The 22,866-nt window shown below is 38.3% G+C and overlaps 1 protein-coding gene across 1 annotated transcript in view; it reads left to right on the top strand.

Annotated features, from left to right (window-relative positions):
* Window positions 1–22,866, top strand: part of EIF3H (eukaryotic translation initiation factor 3 subunit H) — an 80,575-nt gene that overhangs the window by 40,336 nt on the left and 17,373 nt on the right. The gene's annotated exons all lie outside the window — the stretch shown is intronic.

Here is a 22,866-nt window from a genome sequence, read left to right on the forward strand (position 1 = left end):
TTACCCTCCATTAGAATACAGTGGACAATGTTATGAGCAGTTAGAGGAATACGATATGCATGTCAATCCAGAATGAATAAAGCTTGTAGTTCTTACAGTGGTAATAAAGGGGGAAAAAGTAAAATCTTTGGAAATACTTTTCTATGTTGTTTATTAATTAATGATTTGTAAGGTTTTTTTTTCCTTATAATTTGTAGAAGCCAATTTTGACTTGGGGGAAGGAGGGGTGTCAGATTTTCAGTTATTTTAAATAAAACATAAATGGTATGGAAATGATGAATCACATCTGGTAGTTGCACTGTTCCTTGCAGTGGACAGAGTCCAAGTGGTTTAGGGTGTAGGACTGGATGCTTTTCTTTAGAATAAGACGGTTACCTATGCCGTCTTTTGAGAACTAGTTTCAGGTGATTAATTGGTAGAATGCTGCCCTGCAGTTGAACCTAATCTAGTCATTTATGCTGTGAACTGAAGCATTCCTAATAATAATAGAAATAATAATATGGACTGTTTTTTAAAAAAAGATTTCTTTAAATTTCCTTAAAGTGACATGTAGGTTATTCTGGTATCGTTAGTCATTTGGATATATGGTAGCTATAGCTGCTGTGGAAGTGATGAGCAATTGAGACTGAGGGAGAAGCTGATGAAGATGGAGAAAGGATGGGGCAGTAGTTTATGAAGTCCTTCAATAGTATCTCAGAGGGCAAACTGAATTTATTGGGACATCTCCCTAGGCTCATTCCTCATTTATGAGATGGAGAAGCTTGGAGGCAGCAGTTCAGTTGATAGCAGAGCAGATCTCAACTGAAATTTCATCCCATACTGAATATGTGAGCGTCTGATCTGACTGTAATAAAGGTGCATCACTGAATGGAATTGAGCAACAAATAGTAAAAACAGATACTTAATGCAGGGAGTAACTAATCAGTTCAACGTCAAAAGACTGCTGTGGTGCTGCACCTTCACACAGAAATATGCAGGTGAAGTGAGGGTGAGATCTATTTTACCAGACACAGGAATCATTTCTCAAAGTATAAGAGACTTGCAGTGTAATTCTTCTGTCAAAATGAGCTACTACTACAAGTTCTCCCTGTGTTTTAGCGGACACGTTTTGATTATTTTGCTAAAGACTGATTGTGTTTGTTCTTCAAGCACGTTTTAAACTGTAATTGTACACGGTGTTCTGCTGAGATGTAGGAGACTATATCTATGATTGGGGTTTTCATTAGATAATGAAATAGGATTTTGAAAATCTACTCTCTGTAGTACACTTGTGGTACTCCTTATGGTACCCCATCCTTATTAGTAGCCAGTGTAATGAACCGCCTCTCTTCAAATGCAATAATGTTTTATCTCTTGTTTTTGTGTAGCTAAAGCTGGGTCTTTGAAAGAATTTTTAAAGTCATTCATGAACAACTCTCTCATTTTTCACAGAATTGAGACTTTTCCCCCTATGTTACACATAATGCACATGATTTTAAAAGTTGTAAAGAGATCCTTTAGTTCCTAAGTATTTAGGTAAGTGTCCTACTTCAGTGGTGTAGCAGTTAAAACCTGCCTTACAAAGGTGGGCCCAGAGAGGTTGCTATTTGTCTTACATTCTTTTTCAAGACCTTACAAGTGGTCAACTTACTTTTGTTGTAATAACACCTCTTCTCCTTCGCTGCCGTCTGCCTAATGCTGTGTGGGTGCTCGTTAATATGGTTGCATAGAGCTACTTATATAATCATTGTGAATACTTGTGATGGAGCTATTAGTGCAGTGGTCGAAGCCAAAGGAAAGAGATTTCAAATTTAGGATCTGGAGACTCTCTTGGAGAACTGGGCGTTTCACTTGTTCGTCTGTCATTCCTGTATATAGGAAAGGCCGTGTTTGGGTTTGTGGTTGTTGAACTGTTAAGGATGGATCTGGGATCAAACTGAAGAAAAGCCCTGTGTGCTGACTGTATACACTGTAACCAGTCTGTACCAGTGTGTGTGGTGAGCTTACATATTGATAAAGGCAGGTGTATTCCGAGGTGGGTTTCTCATGCAATCTGAAGCTTGCTTGGGTTGCAAGGAAGCAGTTAGGCATGTCAGATGAAGAAGGAACGCCAACTGGGAAGAAGAAAATGTACTTGATGTTTTTTTATCAGTTATGCTATGTAGAGTGGTAATTGAAATGGAGAAAAAGTAATTTCACCAGAGCTGGTAGGGAGCATTTGTTCAGTAGGAAGATGCTCAGAGATGCCAGGTCTCTAGGAGGGCATAGAGGTGTAAAGTGGTGCTGTGGGAAGCCTTCTGCTGCTACCATTTTATCTGCAACTGTCAAACTCAGTTTGGGAACTCAATCCTGCATTTGCTACAGAGTTCTATATACACTTCAATCCTTTTAATTGTTTTGCTCTTTTACCAGACTCTCACATAATGAAACTTGTAATAACAGAAGAAACACATTTCACAGCTGCAGGTTAAGTAGTCTTTGTGATTTGTCCTGTCGTACTGAATTCTGCGGGAGGGAATGTGCTCTCTTTGACAATTTCTGTCTTGACTTAGTTCATGTAAATCATGATTGGTCATAGGGTGAAACACAGTGTATACTGTTATTTTCTCTCTCTGATTTGATCCTACTTGGCCTGCTGAGAGCACCACAAACCTGTGTTGGAGGGGGTGGTTGGTTGCTCTAGGGATGGGGAGAGGAATGCAGAATGGCTTAAAGAGGAGCAGGTCAGTGATTTGAAGCCCTGTGATTCTACTTGCCTATATAACTTTTCAGAGGAACCATTTCCTATTAATCACATCTTGTGCAGAAATACTCAAATTAGTAATATTAACTCCAAGCAGTAGACCTTAAGTACTAACAAAGTCTTTTACTGCATGATTTTCTGTTTCAAACTGTATTTGAGCTTTCTTTTATCATCAGTGTATTTCTTTATTAATGCACGCTACTCCCAGGATATCTGTTTTTAGTTGACAAAGCAAATGTTTTTTCTTTACACAGATGACTTTTATAAAAAGATTTATTCTCTCAGAATTCTGACATTCCCTTTTTGATAATTTGCTGCATAAATCCTGTGTTTGTATGTAGGACACTGGAAAAGGTTTTGTCTTTCTTTGCGTTGTGGACTATAGCAAATTAGTTTTAAGTTAATGTCACTGGGCTTTTGCTTTGAGTTCTATCTATTTTGTTTCAGCTTCTCATAGGTGGAAAACAAGTTAAGGTTGTACATACGTATTATCTGATAAATTCTGTGAGTTCAGGATGACTTTAAATATTCTATTAAATTTTACTTTTATTTAATTTTTTTTCTTTTGCTTCCCTTAATTGGTTATAGTTCTTGTTAAGCTGTGTGTTACCGGAGAAGCAGATCACTGATTGCACTGTCATTTCAGAAGCAAATAACTGTTGTTACAGAGAGACCTTTGTAGGTAGTGTTTAATTTAATTGTGTTCTTACAGCAGTCTTCTGGCTGTTAGATTTCTGTAATTCAAGCGTCTGTCATTCAGAGCTCAAATCCCTGGCAAAGCAAACCTTTCGTAACAGAGGCACTTATATTGTGGCCTGGAAGCAGTAGTGTATTGATTGAGTTGGATTGTTTCAAGAATGGGAAATTAACCGTAACGTGTAATTTACCCTTCCTTTGTTATTTTAGTAGTACAAGGGTTTTTGACTTCTGTATTAAAAAAAAAAAGGGGGAGGGGATGGGGAGGGGACGGTGTTGTTTCTTGTTACAGTACTCTTATTCTGGAAGGAGAGATTTGTTTACTTGCAGGTGAGTTTCCATAAGACATATGTTGCAATATTGTCTCACAGCTGAGGGCAGGAGGGGTCCCTGCTGTATCCTGCACCAGGCTGTCAGCCCAAGTGGTTGTGTGGCCACAAACTGACAGAGATTGGTTTGTAGATCTGGTGGAGAGTGAATCCAACAGATTGATGCAGCTCAAGGAGCTGGAGGAAGAGGCAGAATGGGGCCACACATTTTAGCAGCTATTATTGGTAAAATAGGAGTGTGAAGCAATATCGTTTTTGTTCCTGGATTATTTATTTATTGTCTGCTAACACAGTGGAAAGCTTATTTTTAGCATAATGATCAAGAGATCTAAACATTACTTGTATGACTTGTTTTTCTCCTAGCTAAAAATCTGCATAATACGTTAACATTGTTAAGAAAGTAAGCTCGAGCAAAATGTCACCATATCACAGCTGGAGATGTATCTGTCAAATCATGCAGACAACTTGAGCAACTGTTGTGTTTCTCATTAAGGGGAGAACTCCATTTTAGCTCACTGACAGGTTAGCTCTTTAAATGGAACTTACTGTGAGATTCTTTCAAACTGCTATGCAGGACAAGGTGGTGTAAGCAGATAACGATTTATAGATCCCAGTGTACGGATTTCAAAGGGGTGTCCTTGTCAGAATAATGTTTTTCTCATTTGTACTTTTTTGTAACAGCTGATCTTAGTTACAAAAAGCTTTTGCATCACTCCTGTCTTCAGAGTGTTTTAAAGATGCACTTGAAGGTAGATGATGTACAACTGTTATTTGGAATAGAAGTTGAATCTTTCTTGCTTTAAAAAAACAAAACAAAACAAAGAAACAGAATAACAAACGACCACAAATAAACCCAAGCTGCCCTCCTCCTGGCTCCTGATTTTCTTTATCAAAAGTGGTCACTTCCTTTATCCGTTCTTCCCCTGGATCCTTTCAGCGCATTTCTGCAGGGTGTCAACAAGCAGGACATGAGCTATTATCAACACCTAGTAATTTGGTATGCTTGGTATCACAGCTCTATTCTGCATGATAGATTCTTGGTATAGTGCATGATTTATGTCATGACACTACTGGCTTATCCTCATATCTTCCATGGCCAATTTTTAATCTCCGTTTTCCCTTGTTGATCACGTTACATTCATCTGTTCTTTGTTTTTGTCTTCTGCCTTGCATTAAGTACGTGTAAAATTTCTCAATTATGATAATGCAGGCTGTTACACAAAGGTAAGTAGGAGAGGAGGGCCCTGTACAAAGAGAGCTTTCTGCACTGACTTGTGTTATCATGTGGTCTGATCAGTGGAAAAGTGTTGGTGTACCTGTGTTGGCTTTAAACTTTTTAATCACTTTCAATGCTAGTACAAAATTTTTATCCAGAAAAGATGAGTTTGGGTCTGGATGTCATTTCTTCATCGTCTAAGTTAAGTTAACAAAATGCCCACTAGAGTATTTATTCTTCAGATTATTGTCCCAAGTTTGATGTTTGAATTGTTTAGTGACCAAGCTGTGTTTCCACTGCCAGTAATGTTCCTACCATCTATAACACTGTGTAAAATGCAGTCTCTCTTTCATCAGTACTAATGGAAGTGAATGATAGTATGAGGTGATGGAAACATTTTATTTCCTAAACACTTCTCAGTTTGCCGTTGATTTCAGTTACTCCAGAGGACTGATCTTTCACAGCTGTTGCAAAATGTAAGTGGTTTTTTTCCCTGCTGTGCAGATATCTGTCTTTTTCTAAACTCTCCGTGGCACAAAAGGGTCTTTTAAAAATGTCACAAATACAAAGCATTTTATGTTGGCATTAAATGTAAACACTTTGCAATGGTTGTTTATGGAAGAAATTGAAAGTTTAGGAGTGAATGGGTAAAAAAAGATAAATATTGAGCAACCTTCTTATAGAAACAAGAATGTGAGTTACACATAGTTTATTTCTTAGGAAATATCTTACATTCAATTTTATCAGTTACTGTTTGAAAATCCTCGAGGCTTCTATTTTATACGATTACACTTACAGAGCTTCTTGCTGTCTACTCTTGGCTTTTTAAAATAAGTTTGGTTACACAGAGGTGTGTGAAAGAGCTAATTGTTGAAAGTTTACTTGTAGCCTAAGGCTAGAGAAAATGAGATAAAATTATGTATGTGACAAGATAAAACTGCATGCATGTGTATCGGCAGTCATACATATGGCTGGGTTGTTGCAGATGTGTAAAAACTGCCTGAGACACTCTAGAATATATAATTTTAAATGTGAACTTTACTTTTAGCAATAATTTTCCACTGAGGTTTAGCGCTGGACGTTAATGCGTACATATGGAAGCACAATGTTGATTCAGATGGAAGAGGAAATATCAATTTAGATTGAGGAATGTGTTCCTTATAATCCTCCCTGTTCTCAGTTATTCTTGTAGAGCTTTGCATAGAGCTTGTAGCTATGGTGCGGGAATACTAACTTCAGTAGCAGATGTGAGCCTGCAGCTTATTACATGTTTCACCAGATGTTTCATTTATCTTTAGGGCAACCTTCTGGTTTGTTTTTTTTTATATCAAACACTGTGAGAAATCAAAATTCAGAATGTATTTTAAACATGTTATGAACATTTGGAGGTAAAGGAACCCTTTTACAACCTGAAGAAGCATTATAATGTATCATATTAAATATATATTTCTTTTAAACCGTATTTTGTCAAGATGCCATATTTCTTGTATTGATCCAATCTTTTTTACACTAAGTATACTTGTAAACGTAATGTAACAGTAAACAGAGCAGGTTTTGTTTGTGAAAACTCGGTCTACTTCCATATTTTTGTATAAATAGTTAATTCAGTCTAATATCTTACATATTTGGTAAAATTTGTTTAGAGTTGAAAATCTTCTAGGTGGGGAAACCTCAGCATTATAGTAATAACTTAGAATTTCAAGTAGAGACCTTCAGTTGGTAGTGGCAGAAGAAAACTCATCTTTGGGATGTTTCTGTGGCTCACTGCACAATGGTCACTGCCCAGCAATGAACTGGAGGGCAGAAATTCAGCTTGTGTGTTCTTGCACCTGCTCGTATACTTAGACCATGTGCCTTCCTCGCCATGTGTGAGTTATGAGGTGGTCCTAAAGCTGCTGTCTGTTCAGTGTCTGTTAATGAAATACTTGGAACTCCTGCCTTGTTTTTCAAGAGTATAGCAAACCCAAATTTTGGAAGGCTTTACCAGTGAAAACTGTAGGGACAGCAAGCCTATAAAGCTCATGTAGCAATTTTCTTAACCAGGCATACTTGGGAGCTTTGCTCACAAGAGATTTGCTCTTTCTCTGCCTTCTGTCTTTACTTCCATCACAGTTTTAGATCCCTGTAAAGGAGATATCCCATTTGCAAATTTAATGAACTAGCAGACCGAATTATTAGTCAACTTCAACTAGAAAGTAAATTGGAACAAGGTACATTCCTTGATTCTCTTCTATAGATCTGAATATGAGCTCCTATGGATTAAAAATAGTAATAACGTGGTGTCCGACTTAGCAAAATCAAGAAAGATGAAGTGTAATTCATGTCTTGAAATGCAGCTTTGGAAAACAACAATTCTTTACTGCTCTTGTCCTTGAAATGAGAAGTACAAGGGAGTCCTTTCTGTAACACTTCGGATTGAGACTTTGTGAGCTCTTGTGTAACATGAAGCAGATCCTAACAATAGACCATTCTCTGGATGTAATCTCTTGTTTGTGAATCCCTCATTTGTGACTGTGTGTCTTTTTCCTTTAAATTTAGTTATAAAACCTTTCTTTAACAGCTACAACGGCCTCCCTGGAAAAATTAATACTAGGAGAGTAATTTATGTATTTATAGCTGTCTTTTAAAACAACAGCTGGCAGCCAGAGCTAATGTGATGGGATCAGCAATTGCTCCCCAAAACAGAATTTGGAAGTCTGGTTTAAAAGCTGATTAGTGTATCTTTACACCTAGGGCAGTGCTCCTGTTCCTTCTGGTGCATCCAACGTAACCTCCAGGGAAACGAGTCTTGAGAACAGACTCATTGCCACGTGAGTTGTAAGATTAAGGTGTTGGAAAGAGAAGAGACCAGGTTTCATTTCTGCTTTAAGAGATGGTGGTGCAACAGGCAAATGTTCAGTTTGAACACTGAACCAGTACTGCAAACTTACTCAGCTGCCTAAAAATCTCATGGACTCAGCTCTCTCATTGGGAGTTTGCAATACGTTTCTACACTGGCCTGTTTACTGTGTGCTCCTGACTTGCAGGCCTGTGTTGGGGCCGTTCTTCACAGGCAGTCCTTCCTTCCTGAGGGGTGGGCTGTGGTTTCCCAGACCCTGCTACTGATAATCAAGAAAAGTTATTTGCAGAATTGTGACCTGTTAAACTTGAACAAAAACTGAATTAATTTACTATGCAGAAAAGATCTCTTTGTTACGCTGTTGACCAGTCAGAGTTGTATAGCAAAGGGCTCTGCCCACATAGCACAAGCTTTCTGACAGTGCTCTCCAACAAGCAAAGCTGTTACTCTCTGTCTTCCTACAGAAAGGACTTTTTTTTTGGCAGTCCATTTGAGTATATTCTTATGATAAAATATGGAGGAGGTGTTAGAAACACAAATTGCAGTTTTTGAGTAGGTGTTTGGAGACTTTGAGAACAATATAAACATCACTTTCTTCTGAGGCAGAGAAAGTGTTTGATGAGGATTGCATATTTCCTGCTAGCTCTGGGTATTATGATTGTGTTACATAAAAATAAACGAAACGGAGAATTTTAAAGTAATTATTTCAATTAAACAGAAGTTGAGCTTATTTTTACTGAATTATCACCTTTCCAGATCCTTCAGTTACTGCAGTTTGTCTCATAAAACTTCCTTATTCTGAGCTGCTTTCTGATATGTGTATATATCTGTGACATGTGTAAATGTTCATTTTTCAGTGAATTACTTCAGAAAATAGCTTTCTTTGTAATATTTTGCAGAGAAAGGATATTCAGCAGTTTATCTAGATTTTATTCTGGCTGTAATATTATTTTTCAAGGGAATTTACTGCCATTGCCATTGATAGCTGTAACAATATCCCTCCATTTTCTTGACTTAAATGCAATTTTAAACAGTGGAGCTCATGGTCAGTGTACTGAGATGCTTTAACATTTTTTATAGTATATTTCTTTCTGCCTTTTTCCCTTATCTGTTGAACAAAATGAATTCTCTAGGCCTCTCCTTTCAAGTTCTCTTGACATTGCAGTTCAGTGTTAGTCAGTCTTTGTTTCCTTTCTGTCCTCTGACAGTTCTGTATTTTCATGTTTGCCCACCGCACTGAACTGCAGTCCCAAATCTAAATGCAGTTTGCGAAACAAAATATTTTTGGACTGGTTTACCCATATTAATTTTTTTTGAAACAGTTTCTGTTAACATCTTTGACAGTCATTGAGGGTGAGTAAAATAAATATAGTGTGTGGCTGTTAACCAGGGATTTTGTACCTATTGTGAATAGTGTCATGCTTGCATTTGAAAAAGCGTTTCGTCTGAATCCTTTGAGAATTATATAGGGCTCTGCATAATTGCTTTTAACGTTTTCAATAACTAACAAAAAGTTGAACGTATAAGGAAAATAACTGCTTTTGAAACAGAAAATATCCTCTTTGAACTTTCACAATATGGTTGGTTGTTTGTAAAAGTATGTCTTTTACTCAAACCAAACTTGGATCGCCATATTTTTTCTGTAGTGTGTAACTGAGCTTTTGTGATCTTGGCCACTTCTTTGTGACTTGGATTAGCATTTTGTGTTCTGTTTATTTAATTTTTTCCCTTCTGTCTCTTAAAAGGGTTCAAACTTAGTAAGGTCCAATCACAGATTCAGTGAATAGCTGAGATTGAAAGGGATGTCCAGCAGTCTTTCTTTCAAGTTCTATGCTCAAAGCACAGTCAACTGTAGGGTGGTTATTCAGGGTTTTGTCCTCTTGATGATCTCCAAAAATGAAGACTCCACGGATTCTTTTTGAGCAGCTCTGCAGTCCTCATTATTGTGGTACCTTTTATTTAGAGTCTGTTTGATCTGTATTCACAGAATCATAGAATGGCTTGGATTGGGAGAGGGACCTCAAAGATCATCAGGTTCCAGCCCCCCTGCTGTAGACAGAGTTGCCAGTGGCTAGGTCAAGTAACAGATCAGATTGCTCAGAGCCCCATCCAACCTGACCTTGAACACCTCTGTGAACGGGCTGTTCACAATTTCTCTGGGCAACCTGTTCCAGTGCCTCAGCACTCTCAGTGAACAATTTTCACCTGGTGTCTAATATAAATCTTACTTCTTTTACTTTAAAACCATTTTTCCTTTTCCTACCACTACCGACCCATGTAAAATGTTGATTTCCCTCTTGCTTATAAACTCCCTTTAAATGTTGGAAGGTTGTAATTAAGTCTCCACGCAGCCTTCTCTCCACCAGACTGAATAAGCCCTGCTCTTTCAGCCTGTCTTCACAGGAAAGGTACTCCAGCCCTCTGATCATCTTTGTGGCTCTCCTCTGGACCTCTCCAAGAGCCCCATGTATTTCCTGTGTTGCCTCAGACCTGGATGCAGTACTCCAGATGGCACCTCAAGAAGGTGGAGTAGATAGGGACAATCATCTCCTTTGCCTTCTGGCCACCCCTCTTTTGATGCAGCCCAGGATACTTTTCGTATTCTGGGCTGCAAGCGCACATTGCTGGCTCATGTTAAGTTTTTCATCTGCCAAGACCTGTAAGTCCTTCTCTGCAGGGCTACTCTCAAGGAGTTTTTTTCCTAGTCGGTATTCATATCTGGGATTACCCTGACCCAAGTGCAAAACCTTGCACTTTCCTTTGTTGAACTTTGCATAGGCCTTTTGTGTTTAGCAAGTTCCCTTTGAATGGTATCCCTGCCTTCTGCTCTATCAACTATACTACTCAGCTTGGTGTCATCAGCCAACTTGCTGATGGGCCACTTGATCCCATCATCTATGTCATTGGTGAAGATGTTGCCCCATCCCTGGAGGCATTCGAGGCTGATCTTGGTGGGTTCCTGGGCAGTCTGATCTTGTGGTTGGCAAACCTGTCCGTGGCAGGACCTTTGGCACTAGATGATTTTTGAGGTCACTTTCAACTCAAGCCATTATGTGATTCTATATTAAAGCGTACCAGTCCCAAGACGGACCCTGGGAGACATTGCACGTCACCAGTCTCCATCTGAGCATACATCCATTGACCACAACCCTCTGGCTGTGACCTTTCAATCAATTCCTTATCCACCAGATACTCTACCCTTCAAATCCATATCTCTCCAATGTAGAGACAATGATGTGGTGGGGACAGTGTCAAAGGCCTTGCAAAACTACAGGTAGATGACATGAGATGCCTTCCCTTTGTCTACCAATGCATCACTCCATCATAGAAGGCCACTAGATTGATCAGGCATGATCTTCCCCTCAATACTAATCGTGATATACTTTTTAAAAATCGAAATATAATTTAGGTTTGTAAATATACTCCAGTTACGAAGACAATTTGGCAGTCTGGAAAGTATAGATACCATTAGGTGATGCAATGATTTATCTTTTCCTCAAACTGGGCTGTTTTGCCCTTTGGCTGCATTTAGAATAAATGGTGAATGCTGTCCCAAGAGCTTAACGTCTTCAGAAGAGAGGCAGGATTTGAAAGAATTGATTTATTCTGTGCTCATTGATGAGCCCATCAGCTGATCAGTAGCGGAACTGCAACCTCCTGCCCCTAGTTCTGAAATTACCCTGTGCTTTTTGTCTTACTTGTTAAAGTACTGGTTGTTGTGGATCTGCCCTAAATACTTCCCAACTTGAGTTTCCCGTGCACAAAACCTACTTTAAGTTTATAACTTCCTCCTTGGCACAGAGTACTTTTTCTGCCTGTTTAAACAGGGTGTGAGTCTAGTTTTTGGCTACTTTAAAAGAACAAGGCACACTTAGATATAAAAGTTGCAAGTGTTATGTTGCTGAAGTATTAGCTTTGGTTTGCTGAATTCTGCTGTATGATGTTACGAACCCTAGAAAGGAGAGAAATTCATCCTAACTCTCTGTCTTATAGTTCAATCTAAAATCCAGGAGTTTTACTTGCTGCATAAAATGCATTAAATATTCTTAAAATGTTGAGGATTTTTTTTTTTTTTTTTTTACTTATTAAGAAATTGTTGCATCTGAATATAGTCTATAGTCTCAAGTTGTCAGATGCCCAAGGCTGCTTGTGAAGAGGAATGACTGCCTTTTACCTCAAATATCCAGCCACTCCTGTTTTTATTGTTCCTCTCACTTCCCTATGGAAAAGACCATTTGAAGCTTTTCTGCATGGTCTGTAACATTCTGAACTCATTGTTTGTTTGAGGGAGCATTGAAGGCTTCACACTGACAATAGGGTACTGCTAGTGTTAGCCTGAACGTTGGAACCTCCACTGAGTAATGTCACTGTTAGTGACATTCAGCACATACCTTGCAGTGTTAAGCCTTCTAAATATTGCAAAACTGTGCTGGGAAATGGAGTTCTCATGTAATACTGAGTTACCGTGATCTAAATGTCCTAACTGTTGGTTTGTTATCTGAGCAGTGCTATGAAACTGTGAGCTTTGTAATGCTGCAAATGAACTCATGCAGCGAGGCTTCTGTCTTGTTTATTACTGAGCAGTGGTCTTTTACTTACTGTTGAACCTAGGTGTAGTAATAGATTCATTTTTATGTCTTAATTTTTTGTTATGTTTTTGTTTTTAATTTAAGTCAAGGCATAAGGTATTTAGTAAATTACTTGCTTTACAATGCCCTTTTTCCACATGTATAAAATATGACCATGGTGATATTAAACCAAAGTGAATAGCATAAGTAATCCATGTTGAAGTACAGTTTTTTGTATATTCTCTCCTTCTTCCTCTTTGTGTGTACACATGTGTATACACACAAGTGATAACAGTGAAGCAGCAAGTGGTGATGAGGAATCCAATTTCCTTGGGAAGAAAGCAGGACCTGTGACAGTTTACTATTCAGTGTCCAAGACAAAATTAGAAGTCTGATAGAAAAATATGAGGTAACTTAGTGGTTTTGGGGAATGGTAATGCAGCAGAACGGTTGGGCTGGATGTGCTGTGGTCAGTTGAAATGTCAGTTAGTCATACCGGGTTTTACTTTCTCCACATCTGTGTGGAAAGCTTCTGAAGACTAAACAATGCTAGCTATAGAATCATAGAATCTTACCTAAGTACTTCAGTGGTTTTTATGTGTTAAATCATGTGTGTTCTTGTAAAACGGCACTGTGGAGCTGGAAAAATCTGGCTGTCTTGTTCTCGCATCAAAATGGGGTCATTCTCAAGCGTCAGTGTTCCTTTCAGGACTCTGCCTGCTGGCTTTCCTGGGCACCCATAGGTTTGCTGATCCTGTGTTAAAACATTCTATCGGAGTTGTTTAGAAATCTTCACTGTTATGCCTGATAACATAAACTTCTTAAATGTTGAGTGCAATAAGACTGTTTCACTAGCTAAATGTTGCACGTGCTGCCTAATGAATAGCTATTGTGGTGGCAGTGATGTGTTTCTCAAACATCAGTGTTGGAGTTGACATAAGAACATAGTTTCACCTGAAGAAGCAAAATAGGCTTCTTCAATTGGTTAGCTTCAAAATTCTTTAACATGTTGTTTTCTTAGTGGTTAGCTGTATGGGATGATACGTGTTTAAAAATTTGGATGCTGTCTGTTTTGGATGACATTTTTCTGGTTGGAATGTCCTATTACTCATCACTTAGGCTTTTCTGCAGCCATGGTCATTAAGTGGTGTTTTTTATCTCCGCTTTGCTGCTGATGCTTTTGCCTGTTGTGTTGACATTTACATAATGTTGTTTGACTTTGGCAATCTGTGGAGGCTGATTTCTGCAGGCAAGAGGGATTGCCTCTGTCAGAACTTGATTTCACCTGCTGTTTTTTGGTACAGCCAACAACGTCCAAAATCATTGTGCTGTGCCTGTTGGCAGGCAAGGCTTACTAAAATTGTAGAAGATTTCATGAGATGTGAAAATGTCTTATGGTCTATCCAGAGCTTCTTAGAAGACTTCCAGGCAAATTCCTTCACAATTCTTAGAACACTCTCCAATACTCCAATATGTTCATTTTTTCAAATCTCTCTAGATGTTAATCAGAGTCTTTCATTCTTCAGCCCACCTACAATCAATTTCCTTCGTGTTGCTCTTAAAACCTATCTTAAGAGAGAATTGAGAACAACTCTCGATAACCAGTGTGCTACAATAAAATACCAATGTAATGTGTATCCCTTATGAATATTTTAGTATATTAAAAAAAAAAAAGGCAGTAATTTCATACTTTCAGTTCTGGCTCTCATTAGGCATCAGCTAAGTCTGGATCCACAGCCTCCACATATGCAACACAAGAATTTCATTTCATTTATAGAAATACTTAGCTGGAGGAGTTGTTCCATTAGCCTTTCAGAAACATGCGTGTTAAGAGTTCTTGTGCATGGTAAAGTTTGGCATTTTTTTTCCCCTAGTTTTAAAGAACTCTTTAAAATTCAGATTCATTCAACCACATCACCCGCTATCAATGGGTAATTACCCATTATCTTCTGTGTAGTCACTGGGTCTGAAGCTCAAGCAGTGAACGAGCAGGGAAACTGCTCTGAGTCCATCTCAGAGCTTTCTGTGTACAGGCTGAAGAAGAGCATTGTGGCAGGGATGGCAAGTGAAAGAGATTGATTAATTTTATCTAATAGTGCGTGGCCCCACATCTCGTAGTGGAGAGGTGTTTTTGTATCTTGTTTGGGTTCGGCTCATGGTGTGTGGATGACCGGTATGCTGGTCGTGGCTTCAGGACTTGACAGAGATGAGCGCAGCAGGACAGCTGGGATCCAAGCTAAGGTACCCTTAACTAGTGCTTTCACAGCTGTGTGGGATATCTTAGTCCTCTGCATCACGGACAACTGAATGGCCACATGCTGTATGGGATGTGTTACAAAGAGGTGTCAGTGTTGTAAGAGACCTACCGAAACATCCTTGTGACGCTGTTTATTGAGGTATTACACAGAGTTCCCTGTTACTGCTTTAAATGAGGGGTGAGAGTTAAGTGCTGACTGTAAAGAAAGAAATGAATGCAGCATTTTACTACTGTTTAATTGGTGACTAACAGCACCTGGGCTGTATAAAACCAGTAGGCTTTGTACAATGAATGTGAAATTTGGGGTTGTGTGGGGTCTCTTCTTTCTTCCCATACCTGTTAACTGTTTCTGGCCTGGCACCCGGTGGGTTCCTGTGCTGTGCCAATGGGCTCCCAGTGGAAGACGCTGTAAGCCTGAGGCAGCTTGTCTTTTCTTCCAAGTGTGCTTAACACATTTGAAAGCTAGATACTTGTGTAATTTTGATTCAAAAGACATGTGCTTAGGGGGGTAGCAACCACATTCTTCCTATGCTTTGCCAGAAATTAGAACTTTTCTTGACTTATCCTCCCTGCCAAATGTTTTAACAGTGTTATCCCTGCATTATGGGCTGATGGCGGTCGTGGAAAACAAATAGCTTGTGTAATTTCCAACTGAAGAAACAGTCTGTAGCAATGAATTTTCTTTTGGTAAGCTGTGATTTACTGTAAGGACAACCCATGAAAATTATTTTGTGAGTGTGATGTCTGCTTCAGTGTTTGGACCGCATTTTGCGAGCTTGAAAACAGTGTGAGGGATTCTTCAAAACAAGATGTGTGGATATTTAATACCAAGCCATCAGAAAACCACTTGCTTCATTGTATCTGGTAAAATGAGAAGGGTGTTTTGGCTGTAAGCAAGCTGCTGGAGATGCCCCTTCTCTCTTGCCATGCTTTTGCAATGCAAAAAATGGTTCAAAATGATACAAGTTAAACAAAATAACAAATTCTACAAGAACACAGAATCTTTTTTCTTTACAAAGAGAAGTGGAGGGATTTGAAAGCCTCCAAATCTCTTAGGTGAAGTCACAATCAATTTTCTTACTGAAAAGTTCTTAACAAAATGAGACTTGCTTGTGATGCGTATTGTGTAACACTATGGATTTTCAAAATGCAGCAAATTGCTAAGTTGTTTCCACTACATTGTTCTGATTCTCCTCTCAAATTTTTGGATGTGAAAATTTGTTGTTGTTTTTTTAAAGGAAATGACTATGTAATTCATTAATCTTCAAACATTTCCAGTATTTTAATGAATATATTAAATATATAAATATATAATAAATTAGTAAGAACTGAGAGCATTTTTGTAAAAGAGAGTTTCATAAGTATGTATTGGATCATATCCATTAAATCAGTTTGGTTATGCAGGGAAGGAATTAGATTCTCACCATACTTTCTTGTCCTGCTGTGTTCTTACTTTCTTTGTAGCTCATTAGCACTATGGTAGGTACATTGCTAATATTTTGTAATGAGTAAACAAGAAAAAATCAATGACTGATAGAGAATATTTTGGGAATTTGGTCTCTTAAAAAAGTATAATTTTTTTTAAAGAAGGTGATCAGTTGAATAGCAGATTACTGTACCCAACAACAAGACTTGTTTTTGACCATGCTGGCTTCTTTTCATAGAATCATAGAATGGCCTGGGTTGAAAAGGACTTCAAATATCATCTAGTTTCAAATACCCCCTACCACAGGCAGGGTCGCCAGTGTCTAGACCAGGCTGCCCAGAGCCACATCCAGCCTGGCATTGAATGCCTCCAGGGATGGGGGCATCCACAACCTCTTGGGCAACCTGTTCTAGTGCATTACCATCCTCTGTGTGAAAAACTTCCACCTAATATCTAACAGATATTTTTATACTTTTCAATCATATTTTGCATTTTAGCACCTAGAATCATTTTCACTGCACTAAAATTGTATATCTAAAGGCTTCAAGGTGCTGAAGCTGATGGGGAATGCATTTCTGGTAGAAAATGCTTTCATTAGGAGTTTGATTTTTATTAGGAAATGAGATGCCATCTTATTTTCCTTTTACAAGGAAAGCAAGAATCAGGCTGTCCGGATGGCAGTTCTTACCATAATTTACTGCTTTCATGACAATGTAGTTGCTGATTGGAACTTTTTTTCTTGATGAAGATTTTAATCTTGTTTAAAATGCATCTTCTACCAGTGTACAAAAAATATTAGTACTAAACTATTAATACTTAAAATACTGAGAATGTTTATCAGCCTTGAAGAAAGAGATTGAAGATTAAGTGATGAGTGTTTGTACAGTATTGTGAAGACGTTGCTTGTTACATATGTATGTGCCCAGAAAACTACTCCAGCTATATGGCAGAAAACCTTTAAAATGTATTGCATTTGTTGTTTGACAGTTCTTTCTTAGGGATCATTGTCAACAAAACAGTGGAATTTGCATTGCTTAATTTCATCTTTAACTTCAAAATGTTAGTTTTGAGTGTCATTCAGCATTAAAAATGATTTTAAAAGACTGTTCTTCTAATTTAAGACAATTGTTGCAGTATTTTGGGAAGTACTGTGTTGCTTTTATCCTTTAGAATACTGTTGCACACTTCAAGAGACAATTTTGGAGGTCACCTTGACAGTCCTGCCCATTTCTTCAAGGTTCCTCATGAGGTTCCAATGTACTTGTTCAAAAATACCGTGAATTTCCATTATCTTGAATTGCAGTTAATTGTGCGGTCAGTAAGATTTACTTAGCTTTTCAGAGGCTTATTTGAGTATTCACTTACGTTCTAATGAAATGATTCGATAGCTTGATGAGTTTGATTTCCTCCTTATTCGGTGGTTATATGCTGAGGCTGGAGTTCCATGTTTCCTGACAGCGAGCGCTGGGTGCGTGCCAGCACATGTGCAGGAAGTGGCGTGCTTCCATTCGCTGCTTTCCCATTGCCCTGTCACGCACACCGCCGTGCGTGGGGTAGATGTGGCACTGAGGGGATGTGGTTTAGTGGGCATGGTGGTTGGACTACGTCACCTTAATGGTCTTTTCCAAGCTTAATGATTCCGATTGTAACTGGCATTAAAGATAAAGCTGCTTGCTGAGCTTACACAATTAGCAGTAGCAGTATTAAAAAGTTTTCCCTTTTTGTTTCACCCCTTCTTATTTATAAAGTTGAAGGCCTTTTGGCTTCAGAAAGTGTTAAGACACTATCAAATCTTCCATTTCTGTAATAATCACCTTTTCAGAAGACAATTTACAGAGCATCAGTAACACAAATGGAGATGATTGCTACAGATTTTAATTTCAATTTGTCCCATGATCTCTACTAAGAAAAAAAAAAGAAAAAAAGCAGCCTTGGGAAAGCACGTGTTATAATAGCACGCAATTTTTCTACCTGGGTTGCTGACTTACTAAAAGGTAGCAATTCCTTTAGAAAAACTTAATCCATTTTGGACATGCGTTTTCTGCCCCCACTTTTTTTCATCCTGGATTATGGCAAATAAAATGAAGTTGAATTCAGCCTTTTGACTCATTTTTGTTTTTGTGGTCTTTTGATTGACTATGACTCCTGGACTTTTGCCTGTTCTCAGGTGATTTTTTCCCAAACAGATATTCACAGGTCCTGGTCTGCTTAGCTTCCAAGTTTAGAGGAGATCAGGTGCTTTCAGCCCACTGTAGCAAAAATTCATAAAATGGAGTACTGTTTTGCAACCGATTTGATATTTCAGAGGAGGAAATGAATATTATTGAGGAAGGCAATATTTACTTTTAATTTTTTTCACCCTGAATAGGTGAATTGTTGAGTTACTCGTGCGTTTGTCTTGGGAGAAGTTGGAAGTTGGATATAGATAAAAATCTGCAAATACATGCACACGTGTTGCAGTCTTAAGCTTAAAATATGTTTCAGTGGTATCTAAAGGCTGCAGTAATATACTGCTATCACTAGAATTAACTGTTTTCTTGGTTCTCCTTGCCCATCCTTCATATTTTTAACAAGAATAAGTTGGTTGTGGTGGTAATTATGCTTGCGTTTTCAAAATTTGTGTTATCAATAGATGCAGTCTTTATGATTCATAGTTTTTTAGGCAATTAATTGGGTTTGTATGTGTGGAAGGAAAAAAATAATCTGTTGTCTCCATAATTCTCTGAGCTTAATTACATTAAATAAATCAATTTTCCTTCTTTTCAAATGCATATACTAGTTCCTTGAACTAGCATCTGCTAGCTTGTTTTAGTCATTGAAGATACTGTGTGATGCATACATGTGGTTTGGCAAAGTTTAATATGTATAGGAAAAAACAGAATTTTTTTGTGCTGCTAAAAAGTACCATGTAGAGTATAGCACTTGTTTAGTATGCTTGCTGCCACAGAGTACCACTTCAAAAGATACCAATTAATTGCCCTAAAAATATTGCACGTTAGTAGTGGTGCTGTAAAAAGGATGTTTTGGCTGGTTTTCAATATAATTTGACCAGAATAACTAAAATTGGCTATGTCTGTGTTGTCAGTTAAATCCAGATATGTGTTAGAGCAGGAGCTGGTTACTGTGGCTTTTGATAGGCTTTAGTTTCTGTCTTCTGATTGTCCAAAGTCCAGCAAGAAAATAATATTCATCCTCAGGTGGTCTGGGCAGTCCTTGGGGGAGTCCTGGGGGTGAGCTGCCTCTAAATTGCTCTTGAAATTGTTTGATGTGCTCTCACGAAGAGACGCATATAATTTCTTCTCAAGTTTGTAGTTGAAGGACCAATTTGCTGAATGCAAGGCAAGGCAGACACTTCATTGTGAAATGCAGGCTTATGCAGATGTTAGTGGTTGCTGGTTTCTTTGGTAGTGCCACGCTGTGAAGAGCAGTGGATGAGCAAGGATGGCAGACCAGCCCACAGCATTGGTCCCGAGTTCTTCCACTTCAGAGACATGTCCGTTGCCACTCTTCAAAGCAGACTTCTTAACATGTAGAAACTTTAAAGAGTGTTTTGGAAACTGAGACCCTACACATCTAAGGTACCATCAGATGTGTTGGTTCTGGGTCATCTTTTATCAGTATTTCACATTGTAACAATTACCAGTAGCGTGAGTGTGGCCAGCTTGACATACATCTCATCTGACAGTAACTATTTCAGAACTGACTTTTGGCAACATGTACATTGGTATGTGACCTCATAAGGGCTGGATTTTAATGAATTGTTTATAGAGAAAATAATATCATTTTGGAGTGTTGAATAGACTTGCATCATGTATGAGGCTGTTACAGGAACACTTGTTTCAGAAGAGTTTGGGAAATAAGCTGTTATTTCAAGCAGAATGTGAATTTGCCAACTCTGGCTGAGTTGTCCCTAATGTTAAATGGGTCACCACGTCAGTGTTCAGTTCTTGGTATTGTATCTGATCTATTATATGAATTTGTGTATGTTATTTCCTTGTTGTTGACCTTGAGGATACGTGTGTAAAATGTTAGATAGTTTCTAGTGTTGTTGATTTTTGGAAAAGAAGCAAATGTTGATGTTATTTGAGTATTTCCTTTATTCTTTTATGATAATTTTGTTAAAATTTAGTTTAAATCATGGAATATCCACTGAATAACTGCAATACTCTTTTATGTTTCTATTTTCAGTTAATTTTCAGGATTTTGTTTGTACAGACAAGTATCACTCAGATTCAAGCAAAGCACCCATACTGGACAGTTTTGCTTTCTTTTTTTTTTTGCTTTAAATTAATTATAATGCTTACTAGCTGCCTTATTTTATTTTCTTCCTTCCTGCTTCCCCGTTTAATTTCTTTGCAAGCAAGTGAAAAACTAACTGTAATTTTGGAGGAAATATGTATTTCAACGACAGTGAAAAAGGTCGTCTGTTCAAAAAATCCATTCCTGCCAAGTGTTTAGGAGGTAGAGGTGCAGTGGGTGCATTTTTAATGCAAAAAGCATGAAGTGCAGACATGTCTGATAGCTTACCTCATCGTAAGGAAGCTTCTGAGCAAATAATTTGCTTAAAAATGCAAACTTCGTTGCATTCTGGTCTGACTTGACCAATGCTTGGCCCTTTTCCTTGCTCATTTAAGCTCCGGGCATTCTTAGACTTGGAGGGCACCCACATTTCCAAACGTTATGGTTTGAAACAGTGAACTTCTTGTCAAAGTGCTTGACTTCCCCAAGTCATAGCAGAGTGAGGACTGGATAGAAGAAAGCTCTTCCCTAGTTTGTACTTGACTTCTAGTTAAATACATGATGCTTTGTAGAGTGGGCAAAAGATGTGAAGAAATGGCAGTAATGATATCAGCAAAAGCAACTTAGGGACTGTTACACATTTGTGCAAGTTGGCAGCTCTTGGAGCTATCTAGCTGCTAATACACGTTATAAAACATGTATGTTTGGTTAAAAGAGTTTCCATTTCTCTCTGGTGGGAACTGCATCATGTTTTAATTTCTGCAGTTGTTTTCCCAAGGCAGAGATGTTAGCTATTGATGCTTTATTGGTTCTTTGAGATTTTTCCGCTATTGCCTTCATTATCATCTAACTGCTAACAGTCATGAGAGGAGGAACTGCTGACTTGAAATCTGGATGCTTTTCAGTGAGGCCTTTCTTCTACGTGATGTCTCTCACATTCAGTTACATGATGCTGTGTTTAAGACAAGAAGTCCTCCAACATAATTTTTGGGTTGCACTTACACTTGTAAGAGCATAACATACCTTTATTCAGATTTACAAGATCTGGGTGTTTTCCTTGGGTGTTCCCTATCTTTAACATCTCCTTAAAATCTCTTAAAGGAGAAAATACTGGAATGGGTTTTACCGTATGATTTCAAAGGAATCTGTGTAGAAAATACTTTTTTTCTATCGCTTCATGGCCGCTTCAACTTTGACTACGTCTTCGATTTGAAGAAAATCAGCACTGCAATTAGCACTGTAGATCAACAGTCTAAAAATCCTCCTCTATTTTCATTTTAAAAAAATATTTCCTCTCCTTCAACTGCTTTTGAAAATCTCTGTTTTTTCTTTTTCATGACTTCATCTAGCTAGAGAGGATTTAACCGTAATTTCATGTCTTTGCAAGTCATGTCAAAAGCAAGTCTTACTTGCTTTCTGCGCAAGTTTTTTTTAAAAAACTTCCATTAAACCAAAATAGCCCATTCTATCTACATTTTCCACATTTATTGAATGTATCGTACGCTTTTTCTATTTAAAATTGTGGTCATAGCAGCCGCCTTGCAATTTTGGAAAAGAATTGTGATCTGTATGTTTTAATTGTAAAAAGTAGGAGAAAAGGAAAAAAGCCGACCAAACCTTTAAATGTAAGGACTGTGCTTTTCTGACAAGCTAGATCTTGACTTTGTTTTTGTTAGAAAAGTGGGAAATGTCTTGAGACGCTACCTGCTGAACAGCGGGGGCTGCTGAGTAAGGAGGATTCCTGAAGCTGTCCTGTATTTCTGGAACTTATGCAATGAAAAGGGGATTAACGTTTATTTTATTTCAGTCTGGCGAGGGGAAAGGTGTTGGTAGCGACTGTAAAGGAGCTGTTAGATCGGTTCCAGTTAGCTGGCTGTCCTGGGAAGCAGTGACACCTTTAGATGTGCCGCGGTGCAGTGGCAGCCCCGTGGCGCGGGCCTTTCTGCATAGGTGCGTGTGGCGTTTCAGACTGAACCTGGATGGTTTTGCTGTGTTAGCTGTGGGGTGCTAGGTTATTGTTGGTGTCCTGGGTGAAACGCAAATTGTAAGTCATTTATACCAAGGCATCATGAAATAGAATGCAGGCACCAACGTATGCTGATGGAAGAAGTCTGCAAGTGCTTATACAAACGTATGTAGATTGCTTAAGACATGTAATTTAAAAGGGTTAGCAGACTGCAGAATTTAGTTTGTGCTTTGTGTGTGATAAGTTGGAAAATGTGTCCGTTCTTGAGAAATGTCTCCTCATATCTTAAAAGGATGTAATTGTTTTTTATTCTGGAAATGATATAAAGTGGGTTCTGAACACTTAGCACGTTCTATTCTCTAATTAATTTATGTGGCTTTCTTTTATAATGAATGTCATATTTTCATCTGCGCAAGGAGAGCCCATGGGAAAGAAAAAAAAAATACAACGCAGAAATAAGTGCATAGGATGGAGTTGTTTTTGTGAATTTGGAGCAGCAGATAAAACTGAAGGATCATGTAGTGCTGTTGCATCTGATTGCCTATCGTTTGGCTGTGAGCACTTGCACACAGAAATCAGCCCCCTCATATACAGTCAGCAGGCAGTGT

Source organism: Lagopus muta, chromosome 3 (genome assembly GCF_023343835.1).
Source record: "Lagopus muta isolate bLagMut1 chromosome 3, bLagMut1 primary, whole genome shotgun sequence".
NCBI lineage: Eukaryota > Metazoa > Chordata > Aves > Galliformes > Phasianidae > Lagopus > Lagopus muta.